This window comes from Eptesicus fuscus, chromosome 13 (genome assembly GCF_027574615.1).
Source record: "Eptesicus fuscus isolate TK198812 chromosome 13, DD_ASM_mEF_20220401, whole genome shotgun sequence".
NCBI lineage: Eukaryota > Metazoa > Chordata > Mammalia > Chiroptera > Vespertilionidae > Eptesicus > Eptesicus fuscus.
Window position 1 is genome coordinate 46928902 of NC_072485.1, and position 14176 is coordinate 46943077.

The 14176-nt window shown below is 47.3% G+C and overlaps 1 protein-coding gene across 3 annotated transcripts in view; it reads right to left on the bottom strand.

The window, feature by feature from the left end:
• The window catches only part of DENND2B (DENN domain containing 2B), a 173296-nt gene that overhangs the window by 104348 nt on the left and 54772 nt on the right, over positions 1–14176 (bottom strand). The window lies entirely within an intron of this gene.

A 14176-nucleotide genomic window follows, 5' to 3' on the forward strand; every position in this document is an offset into this window, starting at 1 on the left:
ACATGCACTATTTTGCCTGATCCTCAAAACCTTTTGAAATGTACTGGACCTATACTGCCATTTTATAGATGGGAAAACTGAGGCTCAGAAAGATCAAATGTTTAGTCCACAATTACAAAGCTAGTTGTGCAGTTGAAGAACTAAGAGTAGAGAGCAGTCCACTGCCACCTAGTCCTGTGCACTTTCCGCTAAAGTACACTGCCATGTGATCTCACAAACTAACAACTTTTTTGATAACCAGTTATAAAATACAAGGCTGGGTTCCAGGGGAAGGTGGGGAATCTTTTTGTTGTTGTTGTTAATCCTCACCCGAGGATATTTTTTCCATGGATATTTTAGAGAGAATGGAAGGGAGGGGAAGGAAGGGAGAGAGAGAGAGAGAGAGATAGAGAGAGAGAGAAACACTGATGTAAGAGAGACACATCTATTGTGTGGCCTCCCACACAGGCTCCAACTGGGGCTGGATACTGAGCCTGCAATGGAGGTACACGCCCTTGACTGTAATCGAACCCATGACCCTTCTGTCCACAGGGCAACGCTCTAACCATTGAGCAACTGGCTAGAGAATCTTTCTGAGTAATGGTGACGTAGACCTGACCACCATCCTTTTAGTCTGAAGACTCTATGATAGCACCTATAAGATGTGGAAGTACTGGTGTACATTTTAGAGGCAAAAAGTCCTGCTCTATAGCTATAAATTATCTTCTATTTTTCCAAAATACTCTCACAATTCTTGACTCATCTGTTCAACACAATAGGCCTGAAAGTTAGGGCTGGTATTATCGTACTAATTTAACAGTTTTTGTTTTTAAAAATCTAAGAGAGGTCAAATGACTTGCCCCAGGTCACAGAACCAGAAAATAACAGATCTAGAACAGCGGTCGCAGATTGGAGGTCCGAAAGATTGGCTACCGCTGATCTAGAAATCATTCCCAAGCCTTCCGACTCTCTCCCATATATATTAAGCAGACTAGTTCCAAGAGCACCGGGCAGGGCAGGAGTCAGAAGACCTTGGCAGTGCCTGTCTCAACCACCAGCCTTGTGCACTTGGGCAAATCATCTAACCTTCAGCTTCCATCTATAAAACCTAACTGATAGGGCTGAGATGAGCATAAAAAGAGTTAATGTGTGAAAGTCAGTCGCTCTTCACCACAAACAACAAAACCCTGGAACAGTTGTTCTCTCCCTCCCCCGCCCCCCAAAGAAGAGGACACAGAGCCTCAAAGAGGGTGCACATCTGATCACCCACTGAAATGCCCAACCTGACCCAAGTACCCCTCAGAAATCCCTCACAGGCCCTAGGGTCCCAAGTCTGCAAAGGAAGAGAGAATGAAACAAGTTCAAGGCCATCGAGTCAGGTTTTCCTTCTTCCCACTCCCAACAGGCATCCCATCCCAGGTCAGGTTCTTCTTCTGACCTTCCACATGCACATTCCACTTGCCCAGTCTCCATACTGAGAAAGCAGAGGGTGATGCCCATCCATTTCTAAAATAAGGTATTATTCACATTATCACCAATATAATATTATACCAAGAGTTACTGAGCAACTGCCATATGCCAGGCATTTTCCCAAGAAGAATGAGGGGCCAGGGGCCAAGGCAGAGTACTGAAGCTGATACAAATGAGTCTTGAAAGCAATCTAAACTTCAAAAAGCCCTCCAGACCTGACAAGAGAATGCAGGCCATGCTCCCCCTAGTGGCATACTGGGGTTATACAGGTTCCTTAGGGCTGTCTGCCGCCCAGAGAGCTTCTGTGAAGCTGGATGCAGGTCAGTCCTACCTGACCTGTCCTGAAGGATAGGGCTCTTACAGCCTTAAGCGGTCTAGTACCTGATGAGAAGCCCACAGGCACACTGTGCCAGCAACCGGGAGACAACCATCTCCTTACCTCTCTCCCCCCACATCCAATCCATTTACCAATTCCAAAATATGTCTTTTACCTGTCCGTTTCTCGGCACCTCCATTGCCACCCCAGTCTCTCCTCTTAATTATGGTAAAAACCTCCTGCCCTCACAACTCCCTTCCCCGTGGAGCGGTCTGAATCACCTTTTAAACCAGATTGTGTCATTTCCCATCGCACTTAGGATAAAATCAAAATCCTTACCGGGACCTACGAGGCTCAGCACGATCCTTCTCTAGCCTCCTCCAAGTCCGTTTCCTGCCCTCCCCCTCTGTGTGCTAGCTACACAGGCTTTCCTGTAGTTCCCCAAAACTCCCAGATTTTTTCCAGGTTGTTCCCCTTTGCGTGGGACACTCCCCCACACCCGCCTTTGCCTGGCTGACGCTTACTCACCATGCCTTGACTTGCCTCTCACCTCCTCAGAGAACTCCTCCACGGTCCTCCAATCTAAATGAGAACTTATCCTTCACAGCACTCTCCACAGTTTGTTTTTGCCCGTTTGTGCGATGTCTTGCTTCATGTCAGTCTTCCCCCATGATTCCGTAAGAGCAGGCACCTGCGCTGTCTTTCGGTAACCACCGTATTCCCGGCATTTAGTGCAGGGCCCACCTCACAGCTGGCATTCACTAAATATTTGCTTAGCTGAATGCATAAAATCCCATTTCTTCCTATCCTACAGGAAGGAGAAACTTGGAACAGCCATTTCATGTCACTCTCTGTATCTTTTCATAGACTAACAAACTGTAATTACATCTCCTTTCCCTCGTGTGCTTTGCCTATGGGCTCAATTGAAAATTCCTGTAAAGTCTCCCTGTGGTTTGTTTCCCAGAACTTTCTCCGTAAGGTCACTCTTCTCGGGACGTGCTCCCGGCTTTTACAGCCTCTCCCATTACCAGAGTGCCCACTCACAGGCGCTCCACCGCCAGCGCCACTGCCAAACCAAACGGGACGCAGGAACGGCCCGAATCCCATAGATGAGAAGGTTCTCTCGGGTCAGCTCCATTCAGGGACAAAAACACTTTCCCCTCCACTGGGCAGGTCACCGTGCTTACAGAAAATACAACTTTTACTTTAAAAAAATAGAAAAGAAGTCATTTTATGTTTTAAAATTTGGAGACGGGTGTAAAAGTTTTGGAAAAAAAAAACACACCTTTTTCCGTTACTAAAAAGAAATTTTAAAAACTATTGTCTGGAGGTAGGGGGGCAGGGGTAATGAGGCCTAAATGACAGCAGGAGCAGTGTGCCTAAGTCCAAGCCCCTCTCATGAGCTACATTACCACGAAATCTGAAGTCCTTTCCGGCTTCATCTCCTGCCCACAATTCCCCTGCCGCCACCACCCCACTCTAGGCAAGCCGCAGCACACCGCTAGTGCCCTGAAGACAGCACTTTCCTCCCCCCGCCCTCACCTCTCACGCTGTTACCTCTACCTGAGGGTCTCTCCTTCCCCAGCCAGCAAAACCCGGTTGCCTTCAATGCCCAACTCGGTTAACACGTCCTCTGTGAAACATTTCTTGATCTCCTGGCAGAATGGCTGTCTACTCTGCAAGCCCCAGCAGCTTGAAGATGCTTTTATTATGGTATTTATATCACTTTATCACTGTTACTTGTACCCCTGTCTCCCTCACAGTCGTGAGCCCCTTAAGATTTATCCACTTTAGTATTTCATTCACAGTGGACAATCAATCAATGTGAGGGAGATAAATGAATCACTGAAAAAGACTAAAAAAAAACAAACAAACAACAACACAGAAACAGGTGGCCTCTCCATAAGATGAGGGAATTTTGGTGGATAGACTTAAGTTGTACCAAAAGAATATATATCTACTAGTATATGATAATTAGATTCTAGACATGGGTCACTAGAAGACTTTATCCTATTTTCTTGTCTCTTTAAAAACAACTGATTACCATGTTCCAGGTTGGGACATGGAGAGGAGGTAATCAATCGATGTTCCTCTCTCACATCAATGTCTGTCTGTCTGTCTGTCTGTCTGTCTGTCTGTCTCTCTCTCTCTCTCTCTCTCTCCCCACTACCTCTCCTTCCTCTATCTCTAAAACTCAGTAAACATAGTCTCGGGTGAGGATTAAAAAAAATAATGAAACAACTGAAATTCTGTACCTGAAAACACAGGAGCAGAATTAATCTTTTAAAGTCACTCCTTCCTTTGGGGATTAAAGGAAGATTCAAGAAAAGTGAGCTGTTGTTTTAACATACTGGCTGGATCTTAGAATGCCTAAGAGATGCAACAGAACTTCAGATCCTCTGGGGAGACTAGCTCCCCACGTCCATCAGATTGGGGTCCAGAGCATCTCACCTGAAGACACCCAGTTCTACCCAAGTAAAGGGAATCAGCATGTGTCTTGCCCAATTCTTCTACCCTGGACTCTGGCTGCCATGTGAGCAGGCAGCTTTTGTTCAAGAGCCCTTTTAGGACTTTGATTTTCCTTTCCCGCCTCTGAGAGGCAATGTGGATGGGGAATTAAAAACCCAGGGGTAGGGAGTCAGCACCCTGGAGCCCAGGTCCTGCTTTCTAGGTGCTGAGATCTTGAGCAAGTCCCTGTCCCCCTTACATACTTCCTGCAGATAAGGAGAGGGTTGTTGGAACTAGCTGTTCTCCAAGGGTCCTTCTAGCTGGGATGTTCTACTGCAGTCACCTAGTCCCATTGCTTTCTGAATGAGTCCAAAGCAGCAGAGAGAGCTTGTTTCAGGGGCTACAGAGTCTCCATCTAACCCTCTCAGCAGTGCCCCTGGCTTGGGGCTCTGGAGTCATCTGCCTGGGATCACACAGAAGCCTGTCATCAACAAAGGCAGCCTTTCCTAGAGGAAAAGATGGGAGAGTCAGGCTTCCTGCCTGGAGAAGAAAGGCGCCAAACACAGGATGTGGAGGTTAGGAAATGGCCAGGGAAGTGCCTGGAAGAAGACTGAGGCTCTGCCAGGACTCACGCCGAGCCATCTTCTGACACAAAGCCGCGCTAACAAAGCAGAAGAATTGGCACTAAGTTCTCTTGGAAGACAATCTGCCTCCTGCAAATCAAGCAGACTCTTCATGGGCACTACTAGGGCCTTTTTAATCAATGAATTAAATGTCTCCCTCCAGATGGCAAGCCCAGTCCTCCTCTGTCTGAGAGCCACATCTGGCAGGACCTCCAGTGTGCTGGCCACTGCTACACATACTCGCATGCACAGCCTTCCTGGGAAAACAGAGCAATGCCCATTCATGCGCAAGTCCTGGCATTTGTGGAAGGGAATTCTCCCAGGTCCTTATTCCTGCCCTAATCCCACCTGCCTCCCACCCATCTTCCGCCCCTCACCCTCCCAAATCCCCCCCTCCCACCCCACCAACCAAGCCTAAGGCTCTGAACTAGAAAAGTGTGGGATTCAGACTATAATTATCCCATAATAGATTCCACCGCGCTGTGGTGAAACGATTACGGGACATCTTAACGCTGGGTTGAGCACTCTCCTTGGGTCTGCCAGCCTTCCAGCCCTAGTTCACCCCCACTCAGCTCACAGCTCTCAATGCGAAGCTCAAAATTCAGGTCCCAGGGCACAGGTACTCAGTGGCTTGATCCAGTCTCAGAGAGTACCGGTCACAATGCTCATCTATGGGCTAACTTCCTGGAATTTCTCAAATCCACAGGCCTCTGACCATTGCCCCTTAAATTCGATCATTTTAACACTGGGCCACATAAACACAGCCTTGGTACCGAGGAGGCAATACCCGGCCCCTCTAACGCACCATTTCACCCTTGCGTAATGGGCTCCTCGTGCTTACGTGGCTCAGAACTCTGAGCTCAGCCAAAATCATAATCTGTCATGACTGAAGCTTCAGGATGGGGAGGAAGGGCACAAAGTGGGGGAAAGCAGATGAGGAATGAGGGGAATGTGGACTCAAATGGCTTTTCCATGATATAACCAAGAAAATACCTTGAGCCTGGGAAAGGAGTACCCCGCAGAATAAATTCCAGGCAAACCTGGGGAATGTGAACCCAATTTTGTCGCCTCCTCTATGCTTTCTCCCTGATTGTCCCTGGCTGACCTGGACTCTCATCCCTACCTGCGCTCCTTGCAACAACCACTACTCCAGTGTCAGCTGTGCTCACTGCCTTGCATTTTGGTGCACTGTGGCTTATTCAGCTTAATCCTCCCTCTAGCCTTAATAGTCCTCAGGAAGAACTAGGTCTTAACTCTGAATCCTAGTTTAGGGCTCTGTACAAAGGTCCATTAATACACTTTTAATATATAAACTAATGATACCAACTAATAAGCAAATCAATCTAATTAATAAGAGATCAGCAACAGGGTTTTCAAGGTGTAGTGTGTGTACAGATGACTATCCTATCTAATAAAAGAGTAATATGCAAATTAACCACCACTCCGCTACATCCACAAGCCACGGCCACCGGCCAATCAGGAGCGAGTATGCAAATTAACCCCAACCAAGATGGCTGTGGCCATGAAGAGAGCAGGAGGCTTGGGTTTCACCAGCAATGGAGGAAGCCAAGCTTTCCACACACCCTGGCGGGCCCAGACCTCCACTCAAGGCTACAAAGTTTCAATTATAGAAGATAAATAAATCCCAACAAAAATGGCAGCAGCCACGGAGCTGCAGAGAGCAGGAGGCTTGAGTTTCCCCCAGCAATGGAGGAAACCAAGCTTTCTGCACACCCTGGCAGGCCCAGGCCTCCACTCAAGGCTACAAAGTTTCAATTATAGAAGATAAATAAATCCCAACAAAAATGGCTGCAGCCATGGAGCGAGCAGGAGGCTTGGCTCCGCTCAAGGCTACAAAGTTTCAATTATAGAAGATAAATAAATCCCAGATACCAGGGCCTCCTCTTGGGTCACCAGGGGGTGTGGCCAGCCTGCAAACCACCACAGGCCCTTCGCCCAGGCTGCCCCACACTCCAAGGGAACCCCCACCCTGATCCGGGACACCCTTCAAGGCAAACCAGCTGGCCCCCACCCATGCACCAGGCCTCTATCCTATCTAATAAAAGAATAATATGCAAATTGACTGTCACTCCAATGCACAAGATGGCTGCCCCTATGTGGTCAAAGATCCTGCCCCCATGTGGACACAAGATGGCCGCCACAAGATGGCCAGCAGGGGAGGGCAGTTGGGAGGGACCAGGCCTGCAAGGAAGGGCAGTTGGGGGCGATCAGGCCTGCAGGTAAGGGCAGTTGGGGGGGACCCAGGCCTGCAGGGGAGGGCAGTTGGGGAGGACCAGGCCTGCAGGGGAGGGCAGTTAGGGGCAAACAGGCTGGCAGGGGAGCAGTTAGGCATCAATCAGGCTGGCATGGGAGTCGTTAGGGGGTGATCAGGCTGGCAGGCAGAAGCGGTTAGGGGCAATCAGGAAGGCAGGCAGGCGAGCAGTTGGGAGCCAGCAGTCCTGGATTGTGAGAGGGATGTCTGACTGCCCGTTTAGGCCCAATCCTACCGGGATCGGGCCTAAACGGGCAGTCGGACATTCCTCGAGGGGTCCCAGATTGGAGAGGGTGCAGGCTGGACTGAGGGACACACACACACACACACACTGTGCACAAATTTCATGCACCGGGCCTCTAGTTTCACTCCATCCACACTCAGGACTCTCTTTTGTGTTCTTTGATTTTCCCTCTCTTCCCCACCAAGCCACTCTTCATTCCTTCATATTTTTAATATTCCTAGTACGTGTCTTAGGCAAAACTCCAGAACAGAGTATATAAATTATGACAAGTGGCAAGGACCCAGAAGGAAGCACTGATCACTGGAGATTAAGTACTAGTCATGCTTAGAAAAAAGTAACTACTTTTACTTAATGAAATATAGAATGATTGTAAAGAATAAAGGACATATATGTAAAACAGACAGCAAGTGGTCTATAAATAACAGTTTGGGGTTTTAAATATAATATGCATACATATTTACATGATATTTATATATGGTATATGTTACATATCATATAAACACATACATATGCACACACATATATCAAAGAATGCATGAATGCCAGGGACACAGTGTATCCGGATTTCTGAAAATCTCTCTTGATCTTGTGGATAAAACAAAAATATACAGGCAGCTGAAGGGTCTGATAACTCAGAGCAGTGGGGCCCAAACTGTGCAGCAAAATGGATCAATACTAACCAGGAAGACACGCTCTGAACTCCTAGAAGCCTGGACACTTCCCATCTGCTCTAGATCCCATGTGGTCACCCTTTTCATCAATGACTTAGATAAGACTTGCATACCAAAAATGCATATGACAAATGAATTGAGAGGGATAATTAATATACTAGAGATAATCAGGGGAAAAAGGCCTCCACAAACTAGAACCATAACAACATGACATTTTAAAAGGACAAAAGATATCATTTTACACACAAGTTGAGGGGAAAAACTGCACAACAACAGAATGAAAATGGTATACGTGAAAGAGACTTGAGGAGTGGTTCAAAATGAGTCAACGGATGAGTGAATGTGACTTTGAGCTTCAATGACTGAAATGCACAGGCCAATGAGGTCCGTGTCTCACTCCGTTCCATTCTGGTTAGAACAAGAGTGTATCCAGGGGACTCACACTATATTTGCAGACTCGGGGGTAAATGGAGTGTTAATCACATCTCAGGCAAGTACTCTGAAGGGAAAAAAAGAAAATCCAGTCTGTGTTGCCCCTTAAACTGCAAAATAAGATAACACGCCCGGTTCATGAGGTTCTTGAGTCCTCCTACAGAAGAGGAAGATAGAAATCTACCACTTTTAGCCCCATGGAGTCATCTCTGGGGACTCATGGCTAGAATGCTTACAGAAAAAAGAGACAGCTGAGCCCTGCCTAATCTGCCCCCTGTCCTTCCTGCTGCTCACATCAGAGCTTCCCATGTGGGGCTCTGACCGTCCAAGCTTTAGCGAGGACCCAGAGAAGCTCAGGAATCCGAACAATTCGTACCCTTTATCTCCCCAAACCATGGCTAACCATGATCAGAACTGCAAAGTGATATTTTTAACTATCAGAGTGAATTCTTGTGGATCTGTAACCTACTATACTAAGCTGTCATCTGATAGCTGTTTGTGAGCAAGGACTCCAGTTTGACTGTAACTGAAACATTAGACAGTAGGAATGCAGCAGTCAGCTCAGCCAGGCATCGCTGGGATACATACATACCAGCTTATCTACCATGATGGGAAACCACGGTGCTTCGTCCAAGGACTCAAGAAGAATCAGGAAGAGAGAAGAGCAGTGGTCCCTCAAAACCCAGTTCTTATCCCAGGAACACGGAGGTGGCCCTTAGTCTACAGATGAGTGTCATACTAAACACACATCAACGTCCTGTAGCAGAAGTTTTTAAAACCATTTCTCTCTCTCTTTTCCCCAAGGGTGGGAACCTAGAAGTTTCTAATTTCTGTAAGGATTAGATGTAGCCCATTTTCATGTAGAATAGAGCTAGTTTGACTTGTGCTTAAAAAAAGAGGTGCTTATAAACATTCATTCACTTAGAGATTAACATGGAGGAATCGGGGACACGATGTAAGTATATGACCGTCAAACCACTAAGCTGTACTCCCCAAAACCAATACATAATAATAATAAAAAACATAGAGGAACCTATGCAATAGCGGGGGAAACAGATCCTGGGTTGCAAGGAAGGGAAGATGGGTAAAATGATAAGAGGAAAAAACAAAGGAATGTGGAGGGAGAGGAGAGAGTAATTTAAGATCCTGAAGGACAGAAACAGGAGGACGCTTGCTTGGAAGTCTGAGAATAACATATTTGGGGAATTCCTGAGTGTTACTCCCAGGATGTCAAGGAACATATTTGAGCACCACTTAGCCTTCCGAAGGAAAGAAAGAATTCAGAAAGCCTATTATTCCCTCAGTGCCAGGGTTCTTACCCTGGGTTAATGTGGTTGTCCATACCCCACATAACTGGTTGGCTAACGTTGCTAGTGGCTTGGGAGGAGGGAGGCAGAGTGAACAGAACAAAGGGTCAAGGACTACTGTCCCCAGCACAGCAGATACCAGCAGATGCCTTCTTTCTCACAAGCCGTGGGACTCCAGAGGCTATCTCTGGGACACACTGGCTCTGCTCGAGCCAAGGAAGTCAACCCTCTGAGAGAGTCCTGAAGAGGATGAGATTGCAGCCACGCATCATCAGTGCAGATGCCATCTGCGGCCAGTAATGCGTGGACACACTTCTTCCAAGGAAAAGGCCCACAGGGGCTGAGAGGGAAAGTCCACCTAGGGAGGGCTCAGCAAGAAGAGGGGGCTTGACTCTGCCCATGTACTCCCAAGAGAGTTACCACTGCTTACTAAATTATCGCTCCTTTCCAGACTTGGAATTTCTCCAACACCGCCAGCAGAAGCCCAGCTTCCAGGCAGTCATTGAGGGTCAGAGACCCAGAGGGAGCTGCAAGAGTGTGAGAGGCAAAGATGGAGACTCTAACTGGGAATTTGGAGGTTTGCAAAATGCCTCTTAGGATAATGACGATGACCTTCATCTCTCTTTTTCTTTCTTCAACCGTAATCTCTCTCCCTGCTCTCTCTTCTCCTGCTGTATGGGGCAATTCGAATGGGCACGAGGAGGGAGGATCAAGAGCTATTTTAATAGAAAACAAGAATTTGAAGATGACTGATTGTGGAGATGAGGAAGGATCCAGAATGACTCCCAGATTCTGGCTTGGGTCACTGAGCACCAGTCCCCACCTCAGGAAATGCAGACAAAACAATACCACAAGGTGCTTCGCCGTAGTCATGTCTGAGTTCAACCAAGAGGGAGGTGGCTCTAACACAGGAAGTTATTTAGACAAGATATACAAGAGTGGAGATGATAGACAAGGCGGAAGTGGAATGAGACAAGAAAAACAGAGAAGGGCCAGTGTGGCTCAGCAGTTGAACATCGACCCAAGAACCAAGAGGTCACTGTTTCTCTTCCTGGTCAGGACACATGCCTGGGTTGCAGGCCAATCCCTAGTAGGGGGCATGCAGGAGGCAGCTGATAGATTATGTTTCTCTCTCATTGATGTTTCGCTCTCTCTCTCCCTTCCTCTCACTCTAAAAATAAATAAAAACCTATTTAAAAGGGGGAATGGAGGAAAGTGTGTGTGTGTGTTAAAGGAGGTGGGGAAAGGAAGCTGATAAAAGCAGAGCCATAGTGTAACTCTGCAAATTCTGAGTTCCCAGCTACTGACTGTCCTGGCCACAGCCTGCTGACAGCAGAGCTGTCCTCCTCAGTAGTCAGGTTCTGTGGTCAGCACATAAGGTGAAACCATGTGGACTCGAATTACACTTGAAATACCCTCAGAATGGCACCACACTGGAAACCAGCCACAGTCCCCCAGGAAACCCAACTCAATGCTTGTCATGTACGTTATTTTTCTGTACTCCTAAGGATCTCAGAACCAGAAGAAACCGAGGAGTCCACCTTCCTTGCCTAGTGATTCTAAAAATAAAAATTCTCAGTAGTAAAACCATTGATCTGATCTGAATGCTTCTGAAAAAGCTTAATTTTACTCAGAGACATTGGTCATCACCTAATGTCACCCAACTAGACAGGACTTTTGTCTGACCCCACACTCCTCCTGCCACGCTACTCTTTCTTAAAGTTCCCTTAGGACAGTGGTCGGCAAACTCATTAGTCAACAGAGCCAAATATCAACAGTACAACGATTGAAATTTCTTTTGAGAGCCAAATTTTTTAAACTTAAACTTCTTCTAACGCCACTTCTTCAAAGTAGACTCGCCCAGGCTGTGGTATTTTGTGGAAGAGCCACACTCAAGGGGCCCAAGAGCCGCATGTGGCTCACGAGCCGCAGTTTGCCGACCACGGCCCTAGGAGATAGAAGGTCCGGCTCCACCGCTAAATAGCTGTGTGTGTTGGGAGCATTACCTTCCCCTTTCTTGGCTCTAATCTCCCCATCTGGAAAATGAAACCAGACTAGATGAACTCTAAGAGCCCAGACAACTCTGAGATAGTTACTGAATGAAAAGTGCAAAGCACTTCATAAACATACTCTCACCGGGCAGAAATCTTGGCATCCCCCGTCTTTCCCTGCAGCTGCATCCTTAATATACCCCACGTCTAGGTCCTACCTATTCCACTTGTGAATATTCTCCAGGGTTCACCCCTTCCTCTCTATTCCTGTTGCATACTCTCTAGCGGGTCTCCTTCCTGCCAGTCTCTCTCCTCTCCAGAATGATGCTACTTTCTCCTACAAGAGTGATTTCCACAAATTGCATGTCTGCTGCATCACTTCCCATCTCCTATGCACAAGGCAGAACTTCGAGTCCAGACTTCCAGCTCTGCTCCGCCGGCCCCAGCACTCCCAAGGCAGAGCCTCACCGTGACCTGGGAGCGCCACACGCTCCACGTTCTTGCTGTTTCCCACGTCCAGAACCCGTCCACCCCACCTCTGCTTATATAAAGTCCATCTAACTTTCCAAGACCAGAAGAGATCCTGCCTCCTCCTAGAAACTTCTCCTACAGTTTCAAGATACAACTTTGTTTCTGAACTACAAACGTATTCAGTTAGTGATCAAATGGTTAAAATCTTCAATATTCTCTAATTATTTAACGTATTTTCTCTCCCAATAGATTATAAATTGTCTCAGTCAGAAAAGAAGTTGTATGTAATATTTGAATCACAATGCTGCTTAAGTATGAGTTGACTGCCTCAATCACAAGTATGAGTTGACTGCCTAATGGCTGAAGAGCAAGATCTCAGTTTTCTCTCCTGTCCTTGACCACTAACAGGAAATGATGCGGGGCAAGGGAGGGGGAGAGAAGAGGTGAAATCAGTAACTCCTGAAGTACCTTCCCACCTTTTCCTCCCCGTTCTCACTCACTTTGTTTGGGGTGGAAAGGCCTTCTCTATCACAGACTCACATCAACCTCTTCTCCACGGATGCGCCTGAGCACATCAGAGCAGTGTGTGCAGACAGTTATATTTAGCTCCATTCTTAATGCCCTGATCAGTCTGGGTGATAGCAGCGGCTGCTCACAATCCTTGACTATGATGGGAAGATAAAGGAAAGAAAGACACAGAGGAAGAGCCAAGACTAGCAGTAATTTTGTAATATACATTTCAGATCTGGGCCCTTGAGGTAGGTCTGCTTCAAATTAAGCCACATCTGTTCTCAAGCCCTAAAGAGGCAGGGCACACACACCTACAAGCCACACCAGCGAGGAGTGGCAGCTGCCAAGATGCTTCTCCTCCTCAGGGAGCCAGCACACTGGGAGGTGGGGACTCTGGCCAGTCAGCCCCTCTCAGACCCAGTGATTCTGCCCCAGAACACTCTAGGCCAGGACCAGATAGGCAAGAATCACATAGCTATAGGTGACCCTTGAACAATGCAGAGGTTGGGGGTGATAAGCCCCGTGCAGTCATAAGTCTGCATATAACTTTTGACTCCCGCAAAACTTATCTACTAACTAGAGACCCAGTGCACGAATTTGTGCACCAATGGGGTCCCTTGGCCTGGCCTGCGGGATTGGGCCAAAACCGGCTCTCTGACATCCCCCAAGGGGTCCCGGATTGCAAGAGGGTGCAGGCCAGGCTGAGGGACCCCACCAGTGCCAAGGCCGGGGAGGGACACAGGAGGTTGGCCAGCCAGGGAGGGACCACTGTAGGGCTCCAGGGCATGTCCAGCCCTCTAGCTCAGTCCTGATTGGCAGGACCCCAGCAGCAAGCTAACCTACCAGTCGGAGCATCTGTCCCCTGGTGGTCAGTGCACATCATAGCGACTGGTCAACTGGTCGACTGTCTGCCCCCTGGTGGTCAGTGTCCATCATAGCGAGCGGTTGAGTGGCCTTAGAATATCATTAGCATTTTACACTTTGATTGGTTGAACAGTCGACCATACACTTAGCATATTGGGCTTTTATTATATACTAGAGGCCCGATGCACGAAATTCATGCAAGAGTAGGCCTTCCTTCTCCCAGCTGCTGGCACTGGCTTCCCTCCGGCACCCAGGACCCAGGCTTCCCTCACAGCCCCGGCTTCATCCAGAAGGACAGAAGGACATCCGGGCTAATTAGCATATTACACTTTTATTATTACTGAGGATAGCCTACTATTGACCACCTTACCAATGCATAATAGTTGATTAGCCCATATTTTGTATGTTATATGTATTATATGCTGTATTCTTAAAATAAAGTTAGAGAAAATAAAGCTAAAAAAAAATGCTATAAAGAAAATCATAGGGAAGAGAAAATACATTTACAGGGAGGTAATGGGGTGATAAGGACACATATGTAATACCTTAATCAATACAGAAATTTAAAAAAAATAAAG